A 24,333-nucleotide genomic window follows, 5' to 3' on the forward strand; every position below is an offset into this window, starting at 1 on the left:
CTCTGACTTAATTGCAATGCGACAGGAAGGTGACGGGTCCTCCTATGGATCTTCCATCTCCTAGTCCGCCCTTAGGGGGGCCATAAAATCCAATCAAAAAGTGTAAGGTGAACAATGAGACATACTTGATGGATTTTAGGACATATTACATGATCCCACTAATCCTGCCTATTCCAGTGTTGTCAACATGGTGGTGTGGTGGGGAGGGGGTGATGTAGGCAGAAGGCATGCTCACTCACTTGCTGTGGAATTTAAGGTCCTTTGTAGCAAGAAATGTAGACCCATTCTACTCAAATTTCTTTCCCTTGCCCAGATTGCATAATGGTCAAAATGCACAGAGATTTCAGAGCCAAATTATTCTGTCTACTTTGGTAGCAAACTCCTCCTGTTTTGCTATTTTTTTTCCCCATGCCATAATTGAAATATGTAGACATCTGCATAACAATTAGCATACTCATTATTTACTTTTTCATGAAAGATACTGCTGCTAATGGTTAGTAGATTTTATACAAGTTCAGGAACCCGTTTGCTCCCCATTTTGACTGTATCAATCCAGACCAACACACTGACTGGAATTTTATGCTCCTCTGTGATAGTGGGCTGGAGGCGTTAAATTGAGTGGAAGGCAAATCGATGGGTTGCCGTTCCCATTGCCTTCCCACCCCCACTGCAGTTTTACAAGCGACGGTGGCAGTGACAAAAGGGTCACGCGCCCCAGGCCACTTAAGGGTCTCCTCCTGCCACCGGTATATTACCAGTGGCAGGTGGGCTCCTCAGGAGGCCTCCCAATGAAACCTAGCGTCCTCCTTGCGGGCTTTTGGGGGGGGCAGAAAATGGCGAGGGCCCTCCTGATTGGGCATCCTGTGCCCCATGGAGTGCCCCTCCATGGAAGCCACCCAACTGCAGCATACTGCCTCCCCTTCAACCGACCTCTCCTTGCCTTGCTGGGACCCGGCCAATTATCCCCAGCGAGGCCCCACACACTTAGTTCTATTCCAGGGCCTCTTGCATTGCTGCTCCTCATGCTGGGTGCAGTCCCATGTAATTAAGGGTCTGGGCCACGCAACATCACTGCGTGGCTTCCAGGCCCAGCAGAGTCGGGCTTGCCTCTGACATTTTGGCCGGTGGGCAGGGCCTCCACTGCCACATGAAATTCCGACCTCCTTTTGTGGAAAATATGATTGGTTTTGAAGTACATTATGTGGGAGGATTAAAAATGTGTAGGCAGTGGCAGACAGCCCTTTAATAACCCCAAGAAGCGTAGTAAGAGAAACCTATGTCCTGCAATATGGAGTAAACATGCAAAGATAGACGTCTGTACAAAATACCAGCCTCTCAGAAGCAACAAACAGCAGAAGACAACTTTCAGAAACAAACAGGAATTCAGTTCACAGCATCTTGCTGAAACACCGGTGTTGTGGCCATTTGTGAATCAGATGTTCATTTCTTTATTGTAGGTTTCCAATGCATCATCCTGTATGTGGGCTGAAAGGAAGTTGCTGAAATGCCACAGGCAACCTTGTGGTTTTGGGGCTTAAGCTTTAACAGAAGAATTTCCATATGCTTTACTGTATCAAATTTCGCAAATAAAACTTTTGCAACAGCGGTATTATGTGCATTATTCTGGGGAATCCACCATTCTGTGAGCATACTTAATGGTTCCCAGTCACTTTGCTGTGAGGCTTTTTGTTGCAATACAGCCTGATATGCTCACTTGCTGATAGCTTTTCACATTTAATGAAATGCCATGAAAAGCACCAGAAAACATATCAACTTTTTACAGAGCTAAAACATGGTTTTATAGTGTGTATTCAATGATCATTGGTAACAAAATTACTGCGAGAAAATCCTTCAGTATTCCACCTGTATGCCTATCTCTCTCTCTCTTTCTGCACAGCATCTGGTTTTCTTTGGAGGAAAGGCAGCTGAGGGGAGACTTGATAGAGGTATTCAAAATCATGAGGGATCCGGACAGAGTAGATAGGGGGAAAATGTTCCTACTCGTGAAAGGATCAAGAACGAGAGGGTGCAGATTTAAAGTAATTGGAAAAAGAAGAAAAAGCGACATGAGACATTAAAGCGACATTAATGACAAAAGCAACTTTTTCAAGCAGCGAGTGGTTAAGCTCTAGAATGCACTGCCTGAGAGTGTGGTGCAGGCAGGTTCAATTGAAGCATTCAAAAGGGAATTAACTGTTACCTGAAAAGGAAGAACGTGCAGGCTTAGAGAGAGAAGGCGGGGGAATGGCACTAAGTGAATTGCTCATTTGGAAAGCCGGTGCAGACACGATGGGCTGAATATCCTTCTGCGCTGTAACAATTTTGTGTTTCTGGGATTTTCCTTATGTATGGAATTCCCCTTCCATTTCCAAAAGTGGGAGAAGACAATTCCACAACCAGTCCCCCAGGTTTGTTGCATTGGAAGTGCACAACTTGTTTTAAATGACCTGACCTCAACCTTTTTTATTCAAATTATCTGTGGTTCCTTTGAAACTTTTGGTCCTCATGAATTCTTGCAAGTTGAGTTTGGCATGGAAGACTGAATCCTGATTTGCATTTACAAGATATTAATGATCAAAGTAATCCAAATGAAAGATGGGAAGTAGATTCCAGTGAAATGATCACGAAAGATTAAATTAATCTTTCAATGTCACAGTTTAAGTGCATTTTTTCCATTTACATTGAGACTTTTTAAAGTGTTAATGAAAAACTGATTGGCCTGCTTAGAATGTTTCTGGCTCTTGGATGCTGATGAGTAGAAAAGTGTAACTATGCATACACTTGTATATGCAGACAGCACTGCACAGCTGGAAATAGGGTATAACTGGGTCAAAAGATAGTGTGGTAAAAATGGTGCATTTTTATCACAGGGAAATGGGCAGGGAAGTGGAACTAGCTGAATTGCTCTTGCAGAGTGCCAGCACAGACATCATGGGCCGACTGGCCGCCTTCTGTGTTGTAACCATTCTATGATTGATATGGTATGGTAGACAAGGGGCTGAAAACTAGTTTCACACAGAATTCATATTCTAACCTAACTGAAAAGAATGTTCAGTTAGTTGGTTGCCTGAAGAAAGGCATTCAGGGAAAGAGCCAAGTTCCTCAATTCAAAACAAAACATTGAGTGTAATTTCTTCAAATACAACATATGAATAAAGGGAGCCGAAGTAGGCCATTCGGCCCCTCTAGCCTGCTCTGCCATTCAATAAGATTGTGGCTGATCTGTTTGTGTCTCGAATTTCACACTCCCATCTACCCCGATAACCTTTGATTCCCTTGCCTAAGAATCTATCTACCCCGCCTTAAAATGATTCAATTACCCTGCTTCCATCACCTTCTGAGGCAGAGTTCCAAAGTCGCACAACCCTCTGAGAAAAAAATTCCTCATTTCTATCCTAAAAGTGTGACCCCTAATTTTAAAAACATTGCCCCGTGGTTCTGGACTCCCCGACAAGAGGAAACATCCTTTACGCATCCACCTTGTCAAGACCGTTCAAGATCTTATATACTTCAAATCAAGTCTCCCCTCACTCTTCTAAACTCCAGTGAAAACAAGCTCAGTCAGTCCAACCTTTCCTCATAAGACAATCTGCTCATTCCAGGTATCAATCTAGTAAACCTCCTCTGAATCACCTCCAGCACATTCACATCCTTCCTTACTGCAGTTGTACAGGGCCTTGGTGAGACCACATCTGGAGTATTGTGTGCAGTTTTGGTCTCCTTATCTGAGGAAGGATATCCTTGCCTTGGAGGGAGTGCGAAGAAGATTTACTAGGCTGATTCCTGGGATGGCAGGATTGACATATGAGGAGAGATTGGGTCAAACCAGGCCTATATTGACTAGAGTTTAGAAGAATAAGAGGGGATCTTGTAGAAACCTATAAAATTCTAACAGTCTAGGGCAGCACAGTGGCGCAGTGGTTAGCACCGCAGCCTCACAGCTCCAGCGACCCGGGTTCAATTCTGGGTACTGTCTGTGTGGAGTTTGCAAGTTCACCCTGTGTCTGCGTGGGTTTCCTCCGGGTGCTCCGGTTTCCTCCCACATGCCAAAGACTTGCTGGTTGATAGGTAAATTGGCCATTATAAATTGCCCCTAGTATAGGTAGGTGGTAGAGAAATATAGGAACAGGTGGGGATGTGGTAGGAATATGGAATTAGTGTAGGATTAGTATAAATGGGTGGTTGATGGTTGGCACAGACTCGGTGGGCTGAAAGGCCTGTTTCAGTGCTGTATCTCTAAACTAAACTAAACTAGACAGGCTAGATGCAGGGAGGATGTTCCTGATGGCTGGGGAGTTCAGAACCAGGAGTCACAGTCTCAGGATACGGGGTATGTCATTTAGAACCGAGAGGAGGAGAGATTTCTTCACTGAGAGGGTGGTGAACCTGTGCAATTCTTTACTGCAGAAGACAGTGGAGGTCAAGTCATTAAATATATTCAAGATGGAGATAGATATATTTCTTAATGCCAAAGGGATCAAGGGATATGGGGAGAAAGCGGGAACAGGGTACTGAATTAGACCATCAGCCATGATCTTTTTTGAATGGCGGAGCAGGCCCGAAGGGCTGAATGGCCTACTCCTGCTCCTATTTTCTATGTTGAATAAGATCAAAACTACACACAGTATTTGAGATGTGGTCTCATAAATGCTCTACATAACTGAAGCACAACATCCTTACTTTTATTTTCCATTCTTCTCGTAATAAAGGATAGCATTCCATTAGCCTTCTTTATTACTTGCTGTGCCAGTATACTAACATTTTGTGACTTGTACTAGAACACCTAGATCCCTCTGCAGCTCGGAGTTCTGCAGTTGTTCTCTGTTTAAGTAATACTCTGCTTTTTTATTCTTCCTGCCAAAGTGAACAACTTCACATTTTCCCACATTATACTCCATCTGCCAGTTTTTGTCCACTCACACTACCTATCAATCTGCAAGCTCCTTATGTCCTACATAGAAACAGAAAACAGGAGCAGGAGTAGGCCATTCAGCCTTTAGAGCCTGCTCCGCCATTCATCATGATCATGGCTGATCATTCAACTCAGTAACCTGTTCCCGCTTTCTCCCCATATCCTTCGATCCCTTTCGCCCCAAGAGCGACATCTAACTCCTTCTAGAAAACATACATACAATGTTTTGGCCTCAACTGCTTTCTGTGGTAGTGAATTCCACAGGCTCACCACTCTCTGGGTGAAGTAATTTCTCTTCACCTCAGTCCTGAAAGGTTTACCCTGTATTCTGAGACTATGACATCTGGTTCTGGGCTCCCCCACCATTGGGAACATCCTTCCTGCATCTACCCTGTCAAGTCCTGTTAGAATTTTATAGGTTTCTAGGAGATCCCCACTCACTCTTCTGAACTCCAGTGAATATAATCCTAATCAACTCAATCTCTCCTCATACATCAGTCCCGCCATCCCCGGAAGCAGTCTGGTAAACCTTCGCTGCACTCCCTCTATAGCAAGAACATCCTTCCGCAGATAAGGAGACCAAAACTGCACACAATATTCCAGATGTGGCCTCACCAAGGCCCTGTATAATTGCAGCAAGACATCCCTGCTCCTGTTCTCGAATCCTCTAGCTATGAAGGCCAACATACCATTTGCCATTTTTTAACCGCCTGTTGCACCTGCATGCTTACCTTCAGCGACTGGTGTACGAGAACATCCAGGTCTCGTTGCATATTCTCCTCTGTTTATAGCTGTTCAGATAATAATCTGCCTTCCTGTTTTTGCTACCAAAGTGGATAACCTCACATTTATCTATTATACTGCATCTGCCATGCAGTTGCCCACTCACTCAACTTATCAAAATCACCTTGAGGCCTCTCTGCATCCTCCTCACAACTCACCCTCCAACCCAGTTTTGTGTCATCTGCAAATTTGGAGATATTACATTTAGTTCCCTCATCTAACTCATTAATATATATTGTGAATAGCTGGGGTCCTAGCACCGATCCCTGCAGTACCCCACTAGCCACTGCCTGCCATTCGGAAAAAGACCCATTTATTCCTACTCTGTTTCCTGTCTGCCAACCAGTTTTCTATCCATCACAATACACTACCCCCAGTCCCATGCACTTTAATTTTACCTGCTAATCTCTAATGTGGGACCTTGTCGAAAGCCTTCTGAAAGTCCAAATAAACCTAATCCACTAGCTCCCCCTCATCAACTCTACTAGTTACATCCTCGAAGAATTCTAGAAGATTTGTCAGGCATGATTTCCCTTTCGTAAATCCATGCTGACTCTGTCCAATTCTACCACTGTTCTCCAAGTGCTCTGCTATAAAATCTTTGATAATGGACTCTAGAATTTTCCCCACTACCGATCAGGCTGACTGGACTATAATTCCCAGTTTTCTCTCGACCTCCCTTTTTAAATAGTGGGGTTACATTAGCTACCCTCCAATCTGTAGGAACTCTTCCAGAGTCTAGAATCTTGGAAGATGGCCACCAATGCATCCACTATTTCTCGGGCCACTTCCATAAGTACTCTGAGATGTAGATCATCAGGCCCTGGGGATTTATTGGCCTTCAATCTCAACTTCCCCAACACCATTTCTCCACTAATACTGATTTCCTTCAGTTCCTCCCTCTCACTAAACCCTGTGTTCCCCAACATTTCTGGTATGATATTTGTGTCCTCCTTTGTGAAGACAGAACCAAAGTATGCATTTAGTTGGGCAGCCATTTCTTTTATCCCCATAAAAAATTCCCCTGTTTCTGACTGTAAGGGACCTACATTTGTCTTCACCAATCTTTTTCTCTTCACATACCTACAGAAACTTTTACAGTCAGTTTTTATGTTCCCCGCAAGCTTACTCTCGTAAGCTTACTCCCCTTCTTAATCAATCCCTTGGTACTCCTTTGCTGACTTCTAAACTGCTCCCAATCCTCAGGTCTATTTTTTTCTGGCAAATTTATATGCCTCTTCCTTGGATCTAATGCGATCTCTAATTTTGCTTGTAAGCCATGGTTTGGCTACTTTTCCCATTTTACTTTTGCGCCAGACAGGAACAATTGTTGCAGTTCATCCACGCGTTCTTTAAATGTTTGCCATTGCCGATCCACCGTCATCGCTTTAAGTAATGTTTGCCAATCCATCGTAGCCAACTCACACCTTCATAGTTTCCTTTATTAAGATTCAGGACCCTAGTCTCAGAATCAACTATGTCACTCTCCATCTTGATGAAGAATTCTATCATATTATGGTTGCTCAGCCCCAAGGGATCTCACAACTCGATTGTCAATTATTCCTCTCATTACACAATACCCAGTTTAGGAACCAACTCTAGTTGGTTCCTCAACATACTGGTCCAGAAAACCATCCCGTATACACTCCATGAATTCCTCCTCTACGGTATTGTGACTAATTTGATTTTCCCAATCTATATGCAGATTAAACTCACCCATAATTACAGATGTTCCTTTATCACATGTGTCTCTAATTTCCTGCTTAATGCCATTCCCAACATCACCATTACAGTTTGAAGGTCTATATACAACCCCCACTAATGTTTTTTGCCCCTGAGTGTTCTTCTTCAAAACATACTTTCCTACCTATCTTTGTGTCATCTGCAAATTTAGTTACCATACCATCGCTCCCCTCATCTAAATCATTGAACAAAGAACAAAAGAACAAAGAATAGTACAGCACAGGAACAGGCCATTTGGCCCTCCAAGCCTGCGCCGATCTTGATGCCTGCCTAAACTAAAACCTTCTGCACTTCCGGGGACCGTATTGACAAATTCTAAAATGTTGAGGCCCCAGCACAGACCCCTGCAGGACTCCACTCGTAACATCCTGCCGATCAGAAAAGGATCCATTTATGCATACTCTGTTCTCTGCCAGCCTGCCAATTTTCTATCCATGCTAATATGTTACCCCCTACACCACGAGCTCCTACTTTGCACAATAACCTTTTATGTGGCACTTTGTCAATTGACTTCTGGAAATCCAAGTACAGTACGTCAATGGGCTCCCCTTTATCTATGGCACGTTACTCCTTCAAAGAACTCCAATAAATTGGTTAACCATGATCTTTCTTTCACAAAGCCAAGCTGACTATTCCCAATTACCTTGAGTTTTTTTTTTAAGTGCACAGCTGTAGCCTCCTTAATGATCGATTCTAACACCTTCCCCACACCAGACATCAAGCTAACTGGCCTATAGTTGCCTGTTTTCTGCCTCCACCCTTCTTGAAAGGGGGGGGGGGGGAATGTTATATTTGCTATTTTCCAGTCTGATGGCACCTTTCCACAATCCAGTGAATTTTGAAAAATTACCAACACGTACTACCTCATTATCCACCTCTTTTAAGACTCTAGGATGAAGACCATCAGAACCCGGGGACTTGTCAGCCCGCAGCTCCATCAGTTTGGTCAGTACTGCTTCCGTAGTGATTGTAATTTCACCAAGTTCCTCTCTTCCTTCCACCTCCTGATTTACAGCTATTACTGGAATGTTTTTTGTATCTTCTATAGTGAAGACAGAAGCAAAATATTTGTTCGTTTTATCCGCCATTTCCTTATTATCTATTATTAACTCCCCATTTTCTAGAGGACCAACACTCACATGACTTACTCTTTTCCTTTTTAAATACCTCTAGAATCTCTTGCTATCTGTTTTTACATTTCTAGCCATCTTCTCTCATACTCTAATTTCTTCCTCCTGATTAACCTTTTAGTCATTCTCTGCCATTCTTTATATTCTGACCAATCATTTGACCTGTCACTCACCTTTGCACAATTATATGCCTTTTCCTTAAGCTTGATGCTTTCTTTAACTTCTTTAAATAACCACAGATGGTGGGTCCTCCCCTTAGAATTTTTCTTTATAGTAGGAATATACTGATCGTGAGTATTCTGAAATATCCCCTTGAACGTCTGTCACTGCTTCTGTATTGATCTATTTCCTAGCCGAGTAACCCAGTGCATTTCAGCTAGCTCAGCTTTCATGCCCACATGGTCGCCCTTATTTCAGTTTAAAATACTAGTCTTAAATCCACCCTTCTCTCTTTCAAACTGGATGTAAAATTCAATCATATTGTGGTCACTGCTACCGAGGTGCCTTTACTCTGAGGTCATTAATTAATCCTGTCACATGACACAATACCAAGTCTAATATAGCCTGCTCTCTGGTTGGTTCCAGACTGTGCTGCTCTAAGAAACTATCGCTAAAGCGTTCTATGAACTCCTCATCCAGGCTACTATTACCAATCTGATTTTTCCAGTTTACATGTAGTTTAAAAACACCCATGATTACTGTCATCCCTTTATCACAAGCACCCAATATTTCTTCTTATATACTTCTTCCTACCTTATGGAGAGGTGTTATGTTGCAGCTGTGGTATGTGGGAGCTTTTGGATACCAAGTGATCCAGGACAAATAGGTCTGCAGAAAGTGTAAGCAGCTGGAGGAATTCCAGATCAGAATTATTATTCTGGAAGCCAAACTGCAAACACTGCACTGGTACCTATATGGACCACAACAACTGGAACTCCAGCCCTGAGCAGATATCCTGAACCCTGCCACCAGGCAGGCAACACAGCCTCCTGGACTCTCACTCACGGCTGCACAGCACAGTGTCAATCCCCCACTACGACTACATTCCTTTTTGCTTCTCCCACTTGAATGGCTTCCTATACCACAGTGTAGTAGCCAGTCTGCTCATCCACCTGGCAGACCTCACTTTCCTCCACAGGTTGAGACACCGTAAACCTATTTGACAATTGCAAAGTCTGAGGCTCCTCCACTGTTGTCTGCTTGATCCCTTGTGATGCCTCACTCACAATCACATCCTCCTGTCCCACACTGATGAGGAAAACAGATGACCCTGTTCTAAGGGGTGTGACCGTCTTCTAGAATGGAATGTCTAGGTATTTCTCCCCCTCCCTTATGTTGCACAGTGTTTACAGTTCAGCTTCCAGATCAATAATCCCAATCTGGAATTCCTCTAGCTACTTACACTTCCTCAGACATTTTTGTCCTGGATCGCCTTGGCATCCAAAAGTTCCCAAATACCACAGCTGTAAAATAATACCTGTCCTGCCATTGTTACTTATGCTGTTAGTTAATTCACTTTAATTACTTAATCACTTTCTTAATTAACTCAGTTGCCCAAGCTTAATTAGTATTACCAAATAAAAACTTCATAATTTCTAAAATTACCTGAGTTTTGAAAGATAAATGATAAAACACTCACCAGTCAATCACCTACATTGGAGTCAAAGAAAGCAGAATCACCAGCTGCAAGAGGCTAAAAAAGATAGGAAAATGAGCCCCTCTTTCCCCGACTGCACCAAATTCCAGCTTCACTCTAGCAAATGTATCTTCTCACTGCATTCAGCTAAGAACTGGTCTGCTTTATACAGAGAGATTTTGATGGCTCACTAGCTCAGCTTCTGCTACAATAATTAGCATCTATTGAACCTAACTACTTTCAACTGATTGACAGATAACTGGCACTGCTGGCTGCTTCTTGTTTAACAGGGCTATTAAACAAGGCTAACCAGGAGATTTTAAAGCTGGACTCTTAATCTAAAATTTAAGCTTGACATAAGCTTACCAGAACTGACCATGTGCACCAAATGTGTGTTTGATTGGTTGCTTTTTTTTTATTTCAGCAGTTATTTGCATTGTTTTTCAAATCACTGAATCTGTCTGAAGAGAGTCATTTGGACCGCATAACTTCTGTATGAGTAAAGGGAAAAGAATCAGTACCAATGAAATTACTTATATCCCTGTTTGTCATACGAGTCGTCAACTATCTATTATTTTCTACTATATGGAGAACTAGCAAAGCTTGGCAACCATTGTAAAGGTATAGGTTGAACAACTGTTTCTAGTCACTTGCTCCTGTTTAATATATTTATTTGGTAGTTAAAACCTAAACCAAAGTTCAGTGTGCTATTCTACCATGATTCAAAGAAAAGCAGGATGAATTGCAGGCACAACATATAATCAGAAAAGGATTTTTTGTTAATTATGTGAACATAACTGCAAATTTACCTAGATATCAGGATCAGTGAAAATATTTTATGGGGCTCACGTATGAGAACCACCTGAACTAAGGAAGTCAAAAATATTTAGTGCTGAAAAGATAATGCCAAAAACAGAACAGAAATTACTTCTCTAAATCATTGTTACAGAAATATGTTTTGCTTATGAGAATAGTCTCCAATAGCTACGGAGATATAGGACTGGATTTTAAGAGCCTCGGCGGGCTCAAAAAATGGCGCGGGCTGCACGCCGCAGAGGTGCAGCGGCCTCAAAAAATTGTGCGGGCTGCGCGTGGCGGCTTATTTAAATAGCTGTGGCGGCCCGCTCCCACTAATCAAGTGGAGGGGGCAGGCTGTCTGACGCCGACAATGGTGCAGCTGCCTGTGCGCAGGTGCTGGCAACATTTTGAAAGGGCAGCTGGCCCTGCTGGCATATTTAAATTTTTAAAGATACCCCACCCCCCAAAATTTATCAAATAAAGTTCTAATGCTCCTTTTCCCAATCCCACTAACAACTGGATTAACTATTTGCCCTTTCCCCCAAAACATAACCTTTTAAGTTTGACCTTCCCACCCCCCAGACTGTACAAAGTTGAAAGTTCACCCCCTTCCCACAATCCCCTACACTGTTGATTATTTGACCCCGTTTCCCCCTCCCGGCAGTCAAAAACTTGAACCCCACCCCCAATTCCCACAAGTGTCATGCCTGCTTTCCCCAGATGGGGAATTGAAGGCGCAGGAGTGTTAGCCTCTGCACTGAGGATCGCAGTGGGCCTGGAAGATTGAGGGTAAGTTTATTTAAACATATTCATGTCATTGATTTAAATATTGAAATGCTGTTCCTGTTGCCCAACGGCGGGAATTGCCGCCACGGAGCCTCGTGGCCGCGGGGGGGGTGGAGCGGACCGGGCCTCATCAGCCTCATTGGCAAGCCTCTGCCGGAACCATCTTCCAGTCCCCTCCACCATGGAGGCTGACGTCGGGGGCTTGGTAAATTCCAGCCCCTACAGTTATAGAGGTACTGGACCCAATATTAACTGGAATGTGAGGGAGATGCAGGGGAGGCCAAAAAAGCCTGAAGAACCCAGTAAGTTTTTTCTGCTCCCAAAATTCTGCATCCAATTAGTCCATAATTGCTTCCTCAGTAGGAATGGTATCCAATGTAAATGTTAACTTTGCAGAAGCAATACAATGGCATAAGGAAAACACATAAACCAACGTCTATATATATTTAACAAAATCCAGCTATGAATTCTTGCCAGCTGAGTGTTGCACTCTGACATGAGCCATAAAAAGTGACCTCAGTTATGAGAAAGACTTTCAGAATTCATTCATAAAATATATACCAGAAATAAGTGTGAAGATACAGTGCCATCTTGTGCTGATTTTGTCTTGCTGAGTATTCCAAATTGATAGCAGTAGAATCAATTGTGAAATCCTTTCCACAAAATCACTTTATGTCTGTGGTGTCTAAACCTACAGCCCGCAAGCCCTACCTACTGGCGCCCGAAGACCTGGCAAATATTTCTATTTTCACCTGTAATTTCTTGCTTTGCTAGTTTCTCCTGTTCGAAAAGATCACCTTTGAGCACTGTTTCCCTTTGGTAAATACGTTACCCATCTAAATACCAAGATACGTTTGCATCAGCAGCTTTTTGGATATATGTTTATTAATGATAACATTATTTAGACTTGAAATGAGGCCTAGCAGAAAATCTTGGACAAAGCGGCTGAACCAGGTTACAGACTCTACAAGTCCTCAATTGCTAGTATCTTTCCGTGGGCAATATTCCCAGGATCCAGTTTAGGCTTCCCTTTCTGAGTCTAATGAACACATAACACACCAGAATTTTGTATGATTGACAGTAAAACTGTCCAGCATGTGAAGACTTCTGAAATAAAAACAGAAAGTGCTGGAAATATTCAGCAGAGCAGATAGCATCTGTGGAGAGAGAAGCAGAGTTAATGTTTCAGGTCTGTGGCCTTTCACTGTGCTTTGTCTTTCACCAGAACTCTTAACACGCTCTTTCCCTTTATCCTATGACATCTTTGTTATTTAATCTCTTCTGCCCTCTGCCCCATCACATACCTTCCCTTTTGTTCTCTTCCCCACCACCACCCCTGCCTTCACTTGTTTAAAACCTAATACTTTTCTTACCTTTTCCAGTTCTGATGAAAGGTCACAGACCTGAAATGTTAACTCTGCTTTTCTCTCCACAGATGCTGCCTGACCTGCTGAGTATTTCCAGCACTTTCTGTTTTTATTTCAGTTTTCCAGCATCTGCAGTATTTTGCTTTTATTCTTATGTGAAGATTTCTGTCCACCAATGAAACAGAACTAAGGACTTACAGCACAGGAAAGTCATTGTTAGGACCAGTGAATTTCCTTTGACAACAGCCGTGAATTTTTAAGGTAAACTACAAATTTGTGAACTCCATCTGCGATAACAATGACAGAAAAGTGGTGCAAGTAACTGCAATGAAGGACTTAACTGTTACTGTCACTGCAACATATTAGATGCACAGATTTATTTATTGATGTAAATATATTCTGTGGTGGAAGAAAATTTATTCTCAAGCACATAACCTAGGATGAGGCTTCCATGGACTACTGAGTGTGTGCTACACGGTTGAAGGTATTATACTTCAAAAGAAACATTAAACCAAAGCCCTGTCTGCCTGATCTGGTGAATGTTAAAGATCTCATAGTATTACTTAAAAAAGTGCAAGAAATTTTCCCAATATTCTGGCATTCTTCCCTCAACGCATACCACTAAAATAAAACTTTATTGGGATAAAATGTTTATTAATTCTTTCAGATTTCTGCACTACGGGAGCATTTGTGAACAGTAAAGGTCCCTCAGCTCCTGTACTTCATTTACAATGCATTTTGCTTCCCTATTTTTACTTCCAAAATCTATTACTTCATATTTTTCTATATTGAACTTCGTCCGTCATCTGTCTGCTCATTATGCTGGCCAATTTCTTCCAGCAGTTTTTCAATCCTTTCAAAATCTGTCATACCTCCCAAATTGGTGTCTTCAGAAAATTTCAATATTGTTCCCTCAATTCCATATTACAAGAGTGGTCCCAACACAAATTCTAGAACATACTCACCACATCTTCCCAACCTGACAAAATTCCTTTTATTTGTGCTGCTTGCTTGCTGTTCTTCAACTATCTATCCATTACTGTGGTTATATTTCATTTCCATGTGCCATTATCTCTGTCAGAAGTATCCTGCTATCAAATGTTTTCAGAAAATCTAAATAAAGCACAAATTCCTTCTTCCAAGGATTTTGTAATGTTGGCCAAGGAAACACTGCCTGTTAGAAATGCATGCTGACTGACTCTAATTAGTTCACATTCTCCAAATATTTAGTAATTTATTCCAGTTTTAGAGACATAAGGGGCTAAAAATTGCAAACCGCCAATTTCCAAACCCACATATCGCAATGCACGATTACCCCGCCCCGGGTGAAGGTGATGCAAGCAGCACGCCCAGAAGGGGGCCCAGGTTTATGCAAAGCTAGCATGGGTTAAAGCTAGCTTGTACATTTTAAAGGCAGCCTGCACCTCTTAAAGGGGAGGTGTATTCTGGCTGCAGCAACTGTAGGAATAGTCTCTAAGTGTTTCTCAAAAGGAAGAAAGAGGAGCAATGGAGCAGTAGGTCAGAGAGAGAGGGCTCCCAGGTTCGCGATGCAGTGCTGGAAGTCTTAGTCCTGGAGGTGGAAAGGAGAAGAAATGTCATGTTTCCACAGGGGCCAGGAGGCTTGCACTGTGAAGGGAATGAGAGCAGGTAACCACAGAGGTCATTGCAAGGTGACTGGCCCCAAGGACCTGGCTGCAATGCCATAAAAAAGTTCAGTGACATCACATGAGTGGTCACCATGCTGGGACCAGAGTTCTAGCAAGCCGCATAACTAGGGAAGTAGGGAAGGTTTTAAACTAAATAGTGGGGGTAAGGGATCAAATTTGGAAAGATGTGGTAAATCAAAGAGTAGAGACAAGGAAAGAAAGGTATTAATATGGGAAATGATAAATAAACTGTGACAGGAAGGGACAGAGAGCACAAATCTAAGAGTAAATCAGCAGATAAGGCTAGAAGTTACAAAAATAATAAAAGGATAAAACTAAAGGCTCTGTATCTGAATGCACGTAGCATTCGAAATAAAATAGATGAACTGATAGCACAAATAGAAATAAATAAGTACGATCTGATAGCCATTACAGAGACATGGCTGTAGGATGACACAGATTGAGACCTGAATATTGAAGGGTACATGACATTCAGGAAGGACAGGAAGCTAGGAAAAGGTGAAGGGTGGCTCTGTTAATTCCTGATGGTATTAGCACAATAGAGAGAGATGACCTAAGTTCAGAAAACCAGGATGTAGAAGCGGTTTGGGTAGAGATGAGAAATGATAAAGGCAAGAAGTCACTTGGCAAAGTGGTGTACTGGCTCCCTTACAGTAACCACATGGTAGGATGGGGTATAAAGGAATAAGTAATGGGAGCTTGTCAGAAAGGTATGGCAATATTCATGGGGGAATTTAATCTACATATAGACTGGAAAAATTAGATGGGCAAAAGTAGCCTAGATGAGGAGTTCACAGAAAGTTTTCGGGATAGATTTTCTTGAACAGCACGTTCTGGAGCCAACCAGAGAGCAGGCTATACTAGACCTGGTATGGTGCAACAAAATAGGATTCATAAATGACCTCATAGTGAAGGCGCTCCTCGACAGCAGTGATCATATTATGATTGAATTTTACATTCAGTTTGAGGGAGCGATGAATGGGTCTAAGACGAGTGTTTTAAACTTAAATAAGGACAATTATGAGGCATGAAAGCAGAGCTAGCTAAAGTGAATTGGCAAATTAGGTTAAGGGATAGGTCAATAGAGATGCAGTGGTAGACATTTAAGGGGATACTTCAGAATACACAAAATAGATACATTCCAATAAGAAAGAAAAATTCCAAGGGGAAGACTCACCATCCGTGGTTAACTAGAAAACTTAAAAATAGTATCAAACTTAAAGAAAAAGCATATAATTGTGCAAAGATGGGTGGCAGGACAGAATATTGGACAGAATATAAAAAACAGCAAAGAAGGACTAAAAGATTAATAAGGGGGAAAAATTAGAGTATGAGAGAAAGCTAGCTGGAAATATAAAAACAGATAGTAAGAGTTTCTATAGATATTTAAAAAAGAAAAGAGTTAACAAAGTGAGTGTTGGTCCTACAGAAAGTGAGTCTGGTGAATTAATAATGGAAAATAGGGAGATAGCAACAGATATGTTGCATCGGTCTTCACTATAGAGGATACAAGTAACATCCCAGAAATAGCTTCAGGAAATGGAAGGGAGGGAGGAACTCAAGAAAATTACAATCACCAAGGAAGTGGTACTGAGCAAATTGTTGGAGCTACAGGCTGGCAAGTCCCCTAGTCTTGATGGACTTCATCCTAAGGTCTTAAAAGAAATAGCTAGTGAGATTGTTGATGCGTTAGTTTTAATTTTCCAAAATTTCCTCGATTTGGCGAAGGTTCCATTAGATTGGAAAATAGCCAATGTAACTCCTTTATTCAAAAAAGGAGATAGAAAGCAGGAAACTACAGGCCAGTTAGCTTAACATCTGTCTTAGGGAAAATGTTAGAAGCTATTATTAAAGATGTTACAGAAAAATTCAAGGTAATCAGGCAGATCAACATGATTTTGTAAAAGGGAAATTATGTTTAACCAATTTATTGGAATTCTTTGAAGAATTAACATGTGCTGTGGATAAAGAGGAACCAATGATGTACTGTACTCAGATTTCCAGAAGGCATTTGATAAGGTGCTACATCAAAGGTTATTATGGAAAATAAAAGCCCATGGTGTACGGGGTAACATATTGGCATGGATAGAAGATTAGCCAACTAACAGGAAATAGAGATTAGGTATAAATGGGTCATTTTCTCGTTGGCAAGATGTAATGAGTGGTGTGCCACAGAGATCAATGCTGGGGCCTCAACTTTTAAAAATTTATATAAATGACTTAGATGAAGGGATCGAGGGCATGATTGCTAAATTTGCCAATGACACAAAGATAGGTAGGAAAGTAAGTTGTCAACAGGACATAAGGAGGCTACAAAGGCATATAGATAGGTTAAGTGAGTGGGCAAAGACCTGGCAAATGGAGTATAATGTGGGAAAATGGGAAATTGTCCATTTTGGCAGGAAGAATAAAAAAGCATATTATCTAAATGGTGAGAGATTGCAGAGCTCTGAGATGCAGAAGGATCTGGATGTCCTAGTGCATGAATCACAAAATGTAAGGATGCTCAGGTACAGCAAGTAATTAGGAAAGCTAATAGAATGTTATCATTTTTTACGAGGGGAATTGAATACAAAAGTAGGGAGGTTATGCTTCAGTTATACAGGGAATTGGTGAGACCACATCTGGAGTACTGTGTACAGTATAGGTCTTCTTATTTAAGGATATAAATGCATTGGAAGCAGTTCAGAGAAGGTTTACTAGACTAATACCTGGAATGGGCAGGATGTATTATGAGGAAAGGTTAGACAGGCTAGGCTTGTATCCGCTGGAGTTTAGAAGAGTCAGAGGCGACTTGATTGAAACATATAATATCCTGAGGGGTCTTGACAGGGAGGATATGGAAAGGGTGTTTCCTCTTGTGGGAGAATCTAGAACAAGGGGCCACTGTTTAAAAATAAGGGGTCACCCAGAGAGATGAGGAGAATTTTTTTCTCTGAGGGTCATGAGTCTTTGGAACTCTCTTCCTCAAAAGGCAGTGGAAGCAGAATCTTTGAATATTTTTGAGGCAGAGATAGGTAGATTCTTGATAAGCAAGATGGTGAAAGGTTATTGGGGGTAGGTGGGAATTTGGAGTTGAGGTTACAATCAGCAGGCTCGAGGGGCTGAATGGCCTGCTCCTAATTCATATGTTTGTATGTTCAAGGTCAATGATTGTATCTTCAAATGTCATCTCCTATCCAAAGCATCACTAATCTCACACACTACTTAATGCATTACACCCCATCACTCACTGTCGGCAATCTCTAGCAATCAGGACTCGTGCCTAACATTCATGTGCTCCAGTTCACCCTCATACACTTGCCCCTCTGCAAGCCTCACACCACATCTGACAGCTTCCAGCTATTTAGCTATGAAAGGCACATCACCCAAACATCCATCACAGCATATGTTTGGTCAAAATCCTGAAGTAAAAGACACCACAAAAAAATTCCAAAACAACTTTATCCAGCAACACTTCCAATAATATATACAAAACCAAACTAATTACTTTTCGTGCTTTCCCTTAATGCCTGTCTTACGGGTGCCTTTACCTGGCCTAGTGCTCCCATGCAATGCTACCACTGTGGGTGCAACATGGCTGATAGACAGTTGCTGACATTCGGTGGGGTAGACTGCAGATCGCCTTGCAGGAGGATCTCATGCAGCTTTCGGCCCTGAGGGCCCAGCTTCAGACTGCACCATCTCGTCATGGGTGGTAGCAGTCTGGGCAGTCTGGCTGAGAGGCAACAGCAAGGGTACTGGTGGAGTGGCAGTAATGGGAGAACAAATGTTGTTATCCTGAGAGAGGACAGCAGGCTTATGCACCACGGTCCACTGCCACTCCTCTGGGGTGCTGCTTCAGCAATCATAGTCATCTGTTGCAGGTCAGATTGCTGGACAGCTGAGAGAGCCTGCATCCCTCTTTGAGTGCTGGTATCCACAGCCATGATGGCAGCAGACTGAGCCAGCATAGCAGCAAGCATAGATCTCATGACCTCAGTAGCAGCTTCCATGGCAGAACTGAGAAGTTGGCAATGGAAATTGAGACATCGGCCACCTGATGCTGCAGACGGCAGGTCCGCAAAGGCTTTCACAGAGCTGGCCACCAATTCCAAACTGCAAAGGATGGGCTCCAGGGTCTGCGCAACGCCCTGTGCCAAGTTGGAGTCGGACTCCATGCTCCTCGATAGTGATAACGTGCAGTCTGGCAGGCTTGCCAATGTATTTTGGAGTGTATTCCCATTAGCCTTTTTTCCTACACACTGCTCCATCAATGTCCTCTTCTGAGTCCTCTGCGGCATAGCTTGTCTTCAACCTCATCCTCCAGGGAGTTAGCACGTGAATTGTCATTTCCCACTTGCCTGGCTGCAGCCCCACTTGTGCTCGGTAATTCGCCACTTGCAGATCCCGACTCTATACTGCTCTCTAAGATACATGCGGTGCCAGTATCTGAGCTGGTGGCTGCGAGTGTCAGATCAAGCGATGGTGCTTCATCATCAGAGGTCTACTCTCGCCTTTCTTCATGAGGCTACAGTGGCTGGCCAGGTGGCAGTTTCTGTATATCTGAAAACATAAATGCACAATGAGAGGGTTGGGGTGAGGGAAGGGGGACGGGTGGAAGGCAAGAGGCTTGTGGTTACCCGATCTATAGTCTGCAGCTTTCACACCACCTGCAGCTTGTACTTTATACCAGATAGTAGGATGAGGTTGAGGTGGAATTTGAGAAGGTGCATAGTGCAGGAACTTATTGCTATCCTGAATGTGCTCAATGACGCTAGATGCAATGGGCTTTGTCACAGCCATCCCAATGATGCTGAGCACTGGCTCCTTCAGATGGCTCAGGTGATGTACGTGTGCTTGTCCCCCTCCAGTTCTGCTCTGCTCCCTGTATTTATGGGTCGCCTTGTCCTGCAAGAGAGAGGGAAGAATGTCGGTGAGTGTGTTGCAATTTGTGTTGAGTGATGTGCCTGCCATGGTTGTACAGCTGGAGGTATGTGGAACAGCGAGGGGTGGGTGTGAAGCAATTTTACACAGGGGTGTGGTGTTGAGAAATGGCCCGCCTGCCCCAGGCCAATCAAGACCCTTAACTGGCACTTAAGGGCCTCCTCCAACCACTGCAGGTATTTTACCTTCAGCGGCCAGATGGCAAAGGCCTCAAGAACCCCGCCTGGTAAAACCAGGCGTCCTTCTTGTGGGCTGTGGGGGGGGGGATGTCCTCCTGATTGGGCACCCTAACCCATCCCCAACGCCCCCCCTTGCCTCGCCGGGGCCTGGCTGAATGTCCCCAGCGAGGCCCTAAAAACTTACCTGAGTTGCAGGGCTATCCTTCCTCTTGCCTCTGATGGCTGGGTGTAGTCTCAGCACTGCCACCACTTCCAGTGGCGCTGATGGGACTCAGAGCTGCCAGCCTGCTGATTAAGTGGCAGCTCCATTAGGCGGGACTTCCTGCCTCAAAGAGGTGGAAGTCCTGCCCAAGACCCTTAAGGGCCTGGGAAGCAAAAAATCCCGGCCTGGCTCTCCAGGCCCAGGGAAAGCGGGCTCACCACCAACTTTTCGGCTAGAGGGTGGGGCTTCCCGCCCAACATAAAATTCCAGCCGACCTCTCTTCTTTTGACTTCCTGGACTAAGGCCTCCAGCAACTCATAAGAGAACTTGGGAGCTCTCTCTCTGGCCTGTTGCTTGTTGCTCAATTGGTAGTCTTCTTCCTTCCCTGAAAGATTTTCACAAACAGCTCCACCTGCTTCTGCAGCCTAAATGCACCTTCACTTTAAGAGGAGCAGGCTGCTTTAAGAAGTGCAGGGTGGGAGTAACTTGCGCTGGCCACGCATGCACCTATTTCCCTGCTGAGTGTGCAGTCAGTCAGCAGCACGTTTGCAGGCTGGGCTGCATACCACAATCACGGTGATGAGCAGGCAGCATAAAGTTTGCGTCTGGCTGCATCACCTTGACCAGGCACAGGGAAATCACGCATCGCGATCCCTGCGTCCATTAACGGGCTTAATTGAATTTTTAGTCCTCCCCTTTTTCTAACTGGAAATTATTTCCCATTAAATGTAATACCCCTGCATTACCTCAACTAAAAGTGAATTCAACAACCTCAATAAAATCCGCATACCTGCAATGGTCTGTTAAAACTGAAAGAAACAAGTTCTGGTTGATACACAAATTACAAATATCATACAGACACAGAATGGACAATCCTAAATAGCTGTCATGCAAAAGGAAAGAGTATCAAAATATTAATGTTCTTTCAATTCCTGTTGCTTTCAAAAGGGAATTGGATAAGCATTTGAAGAGAAAACATTTGCAGGACTATGGGAGAGGGCAGGGAAGTAGAACTAGCTGAGATGCTCTTGCAGCGAGTCAGCCTGAACACAATGGGCTGAATGGCCTCCTTCTGTACTGTAACCATTTTATGATTCCTGCAGGACAAGTTGTTTAGCAGAAACCTCAATTTCTCTACATTGTGTATGTAACTGCATCACAGAATAATTAGTAAATTACTTAAAAATATACTAGTCCTTTTCATACACAAGGACAATGTTTAGTCCTCGTATCTAAAACAATCTTACAAATGAACTCTTGCGTTCGATACACAGGGTTAAAAATTCATCTGTGCCATTAATGGGTGTGGAGGTTCCTATTTGTGTCCTTCCCATGCTGGTTCTGTTGGAGGTGTGCAGCATGCAAATTTGGTGCTATTACTTCACTTCCATGAATTTATTGCAGGGCTGAGTGGCTCCAATGCTGTTGTGTGCTGGATTTTTGAAAGAGCTCTCCAATTAGTCCTGCTCCCCTGCTCTTTCCCCATCGCCCTGAAAAATTTTTTTTATTCAAGCCTTTATCCAATTCAACTTTAAAGGTTATTATTAAATATGTTTCCACCACCCTTTCATGCAGCGCATTCCAGATCATGGTAACTTGCTGCGTAAAATCTTTTGTCCTCATTTTCCCTCTGCTTCTTTTTTCAATTATTTTAAACTTGTGTCTGTGGTTTTCTGCCCATCAAATAGTGGAAACAGTTTCTCCTTATTTACTCTATCAAACCCCTCAGTCTTGGCCTGCTCTACTAACTCTTTCCTTAATCTCTCTTCTAAGGAGAACATTCCCAGCTTCTATAATAACTGAAGTCCCTCATCTCTGGTTCCATTCTAGTAAATCTCCTCTGCACCCTCTCCAAGGCCTTGACATTCTTTCAATACTGTGGTGTCCAGAATTCAACCCAATACTCTAGCTGGGGCCAAACCACTGATCCATAAAGCTACACCTAAAAACAGTGAGGCCCAATATGTTTCTGTAGAAACAAATTCATCTGCAAAATCTTTGTTTCCAGTCCACTTAGGTCAGATCCCTTTTCAACTCACTGAAATTAGACCTTTCAGTTTACTATCTTCACCTTTAATTGTTTCTTGTCTCTTTCCTTAACTACACTAAACTTAATGATGTAGTGATCACTGTTTCCTAGACATTGTTCCACTGAAACTGAGGACTCTCAATTTTCCGCTAGTTTCCTTTACAGCAGCTGATGAAGCTTCCAACAAATATGGATGCAAGGATTACTTTGCACCACTCAGCAGCCAACCTCAAGATGTGCACATGTAAATAGATCTGAATTTGGATCCAAAAATTGCTGATATAGAACAAGATATACCTGATTATATACTAACATGTGTATTAGGGCAGACAACTGCATTTGAAGCGTTGGCAGCAGGAGGCCATCTAGGGCCCACACTTCCGAATTCCCTCTATAAACCCCTGCATCTATCTCTCGCCTTCTTAAAATCACCTTTTTTGACCAAGCTTTTGGTCACTCCTCGGAATATCTCCTTTGGCTCAGGGTCCATTTTTGTTTGAGAAGCACCGTGGGGCATTTGTTTTTAACAAAACATGCAAGTAAAAATAGGCGAGTGAGTAGTAGGCCTTTTAATCTGTGAATGTTAATCAAATTATCATTGAAATCATCTACAACACAACACACAACAAATTTAGAAAGTTCATGTACTGTAGTTTCTTTTAATTAAGTGCCATAAATATATCTTATTATGAACACCAAGATCACAGCATATTTAGAGCAGAAGTGTCAATGCTCTTTTACGTCATTGACCACTTAGAAAAGTACCATCAAATTTTGCAGACCAAATATAATATTTAAACCAACGTTCCTATTTATTTATGTATTTCGCGAGCTGTAAATACAACAGCTTCCGATACTGTGATTTAAGAGTTATCCACCATTGAGACAAAAGGCTTCAGAACATCCTTTTGCAAACCTTCGAGTCCAAAAAATTCAAACAGGACAAACATGTGAGTAAGAAATCTAACTGAAAATAGACCACAGTTGCCTGTACTGTGTTAGCTGGACTGCTGGAGCTTGCAAGACACCCGTTTTCAAGCTACCTGTGTTCTACGGTTAATTCTTCAAATAGCACATCATAGCCGAAATCTTTGCTTTGATTGACTGAAATCTCAGTAGTTTACATAAATTTCTGTAACTAATCTACTTTTGTTAGTGGATAATAAGCATCTTTTTGGGCTGTGTTCAAGGCAATCATAAATCTAATCAAAATTGCAACAAATGAAAATTTGGAATTCTAGTATCAGTCATAAAATTTTATGTGTAACTAAGTAAAAACAAAAAGTATTTTTATGTAAAAATAAAGTGAAAGCTTAGGGTCATATAATCAAAGAGTTATTACGGCACAGGAGGCCATTTGGTCCAAGTCAGCTCTCTACAGAGCAAACCAATCAGTCCCATTTCCTCAGTCTATCCCTGTAGTCTGCAAGTATATTTCCCCCAAGTGCCCACCCAATTTCCTTTTGAAACCATTCATCGTCTCTGCTTCCACCATCCTGATAGGCAGAGAGTTCCAGGTCATTACCACTCACTATGTAAAAATGTTCTTCTGCACATTGCCCCTGTATTTCTTGCCCAAAACCTTAAATCTGTGTCTCCTAGTCCTTGTACCATCAGCTAATGGGAACAGTTTTTCTTTATCTAACATCTAAACCTGTCATAATCTTGTACACCTCTATCAAATCACCTTTGCTTCAATCTCTTTTGCTTCAAGGAGAACAACCCAGCTTCTCCAACCTAACCTTGTAGCTAAAATCCCTCATCCCTGGAACCATTCTGGTATATCTCCTCTGCACCCTCTCAAGGACCCTCATATCCTTCCGAATGTGTGGTGACCAAAACTGCGCAGTACTCTAGTTGTGGCCTAACCAGAGCTTTATAAAGGTTCAGCATAACTTCCTTGCTTTTGTAATCAATACCTCTAATTAGGAAGCCCAAGATCTCACTTGCTATGATCCCAAATGCTTTGCTAACTATTCTGTCAATATATCCTGCCACCTTCAAAGATCTATGCACATCACATGACTGCCTAGGTCCCTCGTCTTTGCACACTCTTTAGAACTGTGCCTTTAAGTCTATACTGCCTCTCCCTATCCCTTCTGCCACAATGCATCACCTCACACCTTTCTATATTAAATTCCATCTGCCACTTGTCTGCCCTGCTGCCAGACTATC

General features: G+C 42.7%; 1 protein-coding gene across 8 annotated transcripts in view; it reads right to left on the reverse strand.

The window, feature by feature from the left end:
- rgs3a (regulator of G protein signaling 3a) overlaps positions 1 to 24,333 on the reverse strand; it is a 401,039-nt gene that overhangs the window by 46,878 nt on the left and 329,828 nt on the right. The window contains exon 20 of one of the 8 annotated variants that reach the window (XR_010969010.1): positions 22,591 to 22,732. The exons of the other annotated variants lie outside the window; for them this stretch is intronic. The gene's annotated coding sequence lies outside the window, so the exon portion shown is untranslated. The remainder of the gene's footprint in view (positions 1 to 22,590; positions 22,733 to 24,333) is intronic. 8 annotated transcript variants of the gene reach the window in all.

Source organism: Heterodontus francisci, chromosome 32 (genome assembly GCF_036365525.1).
Source record: "Heterodontus francisci isolate sHetFra1 chromosome 32, sHetFra1.hap1, whole genome shotgun sequence".
Taxonomy (NCBI): Eukaryota; Metazoa; Chordata; class Chondrichthyes; order Heterodontiformes; family Heterodontidae; genus Heterodontus; species Heterodontus francisci.